Consider the following 2,965-nt stretch of genomic DNA (forward strand, 5'->3'; position numbering starts at 1 on the left):
TCTCCAGCACTTTCATTATTGTCTCAAGTGTTCTTTGATCTAGTGCTTTGACTAGTGCTGCTATAGATATATGAAAGCAGATATCTCTTTAGCAAACTGATTTCATTTTTTTGGATATATGAGGGTGTTTAAAGAGTTCATGGAAAGATTTGTATTAGCTTTTAATTATATTTTTCCACAAATTTTTGGAACCACCATGATATACTCAGTAGTGGGATTGCTGGATCAGAACTATTTGTAATTTTTTGAGAAGCCTGCATATTGTTTTCCATAGTGACTGTATTTATATTTCCACCAGCAGTATGTAAGCGTTCCCTTTTCTCCACATCCTCACCCACATTTTTGGATTTTTTATAGTAGCCATTCTGACTGACTGGTGTGAGATAATACTGTAGTTTTGATTCGAATTTCCCTAATGCTTAGTGATATTGAACACTTTTTCATCTATCTGATGGCCATTTGTAAATGTCTTCTTTTGAGAAATGTGTATTCAGTTCTTTTGCCTATTTTTCAATCAGGTTATTTGTTTTTTAGGCCAGGCACAGAAAGACAAATACCACATAATCTCATTTATATGTGGAATCTAACAATCTGTCCTCACAGAAGTAGAGAGTAGAACGTTGGTTACCAGAGGATGAGGAGAAAGTGGGGGAGGGGAAACGAAGATGAGAAATCCATCAATGGGTACAAAGCCACAGTTAGGTGGGAAACAATAAGTTTCGGTGTTCAATTGCATAGTAGCATGACTAGAGTTAACAATATCGTTTGTATATTTCAAAATAGCTAGAAGATAGGTTTTTGAATGTTCTCACCACAATGAGAAATGTTTAAGATGATCGATATGCCAATTACCCTGATTAGATCATTACACAATGTCTACATATATGGAAAATCATGTTGTACCCCATAAATATGTACAATTAAATATTTTTTTAAAAAGAAAATTAAACCATTTCGTAATAAACATTTTATTGGTGATTTTGTGCCAATATTCAAGAAAGCGAAGGAACATAATTTGTTTTCCTCGGGAACAAATGCATGTGGTCCTCTCCTATCTTAAACAACCCACATTGGTCCTGCTGGCTTCTCTATTGACAGTAAACCTCTCACCTTTTTTCACAGGAATATTCTGTACTCCATGTGTTCAATCCATTGATATGTTGAAATCTCAAAATTCTCTCTTTTTTTTTTTTCAAAGTTAGTTGCTTTTATCATGCCATCTTGTCTTTAGAAATCTGTATCAGATGCTAGGATAGAAAGACATACTTTCTTTCCTTCTCTCTGTCTCTTTTTAATGTTCATTTGTTTATTTATGGATTCAGTTCCTAGTTATGAGTGAGAACATGGGGTATTTCTCTTTCTGTCCCTGGGTTGTTTTACTTAGAATAATTTTCACTAGGCTCGTACACATTGCTGCAAATGGTAGAATTCCGTTCTCTCTTATGGCTGAGTAGTATTCCGTTGTGTATTGTGATGAATAAGCTAATTATACTGATCTAAACACCACACATTGTACACAATTATTGGAACAATGTTGGACCCCACATGTATGTACAATAAAAAAGAAAGAAAGAAAAACATTCTTTCTCTCTGAGTTTTATCTAACTTCTCTTTCAATGTATTGAGTCCTATTTTCGTTATCTAACTCATAATATCTTTGCTCTTGAAATTCAAAAATGTTAACAGGCCAAATGGTATTTTGAATTCTTTGGCATAACATGAAACAGTCTTTTTTGATCAGGTAAGGGAAGTATTCTAAAGTCAGGAATATTTTCCTTTAATTTTAATTATTATTTTCTTCTGTCTGCTTTGATTCTTTTTTCTGGACTTATATAACCACATATTTGGTCTGTAGAATGTATTAACATATTCCCCATTTATTCCTTTTACCTTTGCATGTAATATTTGGTCCTTCACGTGGCTTCTCTAAGTTCTGGTATATTTCCTTCAGGCAATCTTCTAAGTCAGTAATTTGATTTTTTGTAGTATTCAATATATTTTTCAATATTTCTATCATATTTTATGTTTTGGATTTTGTATTTGCCAGTAAGTTTTTTTTAATAACTACTATCTTCATGAATATCACTGAAGTATTAAATAAGAAACATTTTGGGTAATTTTTATATTAGAGTTCCTCTGTTTCATGAGGAAGCACTTATTTTTAATCCCCAAATCTCTATGTCTCTGTCTCTGTCTCTATCTTGTTCTTTAATTACAACTAATTATTGCACCATGTATTTGACAAAGTTAACGGCCTTAAAATATAAAATGTAGGGGAAGGCTAAAGTGATTTTTTTTAAAGGCAATCTGTGCATGTGTATGTCATATATGTGGGTGAGAGAGAGAGAGGGAGAAAGAGAGAGAATGTTTATGGACATATTAAAAAAATAAATAAATAAAAAGAGAACAATGTGCCAAAGATCTAGACGCTCATAGCAAATATGGGAACATCTGATTGCTGTTGTGCTGAGAAGTAGTATATTTTTGTTTTTGTTTTAGCAGCCTGAGGCTATCTGGTACTTCGTCACTTCTCAAGCTTGAGTAGCTCACATTTACTTTCCAGGCCTTCTCTGATCATAGCTGAGCAGACATCCCCATTGATAGGTGGCAAGTCCCATATGTACTTTGATTTCCTTCTCTCTCCAGAGTTCCCCAGAAGACCATAACTCTCAGCATCTGATTCTCCAAATTTTGATTATTTTTATCCATGGTTTATGTGTAAAATTCCAACCAGTTAATTTTTAGGTACTCCTCTCCTAGTTCCTTGTCCTACATCCAGCACATAAGTACTTCCCTCAGTTAGATCTCATGCTCTCATGCTTGAGGAAATGTTTCAACTTTGGGCATCAACTGAGGGCACTCTTTTTTTCCCAGGACTTATAATGGTTTGATTTTACTTGTGTGTGTGTGTATGTGTGTGTGTGTGTGTGTGTGTGTGTGTGTGTGTGTGTGTGTGTGTGTGTGT

Source organism: Galeopterus variegatus, unplaced genomic scaffold (genome assembly GCF_000696425.1).
Source record: "Galeopterus variegatus unplaced genomic scaffold, G_variegatus-3.0.2 Scaffold3812, whole genome shotgun sequence".
Lineage (NCBI taxonomy): Eukaryota > Metazoa > Chordata > Mammalia > Dermoptera > Cynocephalidae > Galeopterus > Galeopterus variegatus.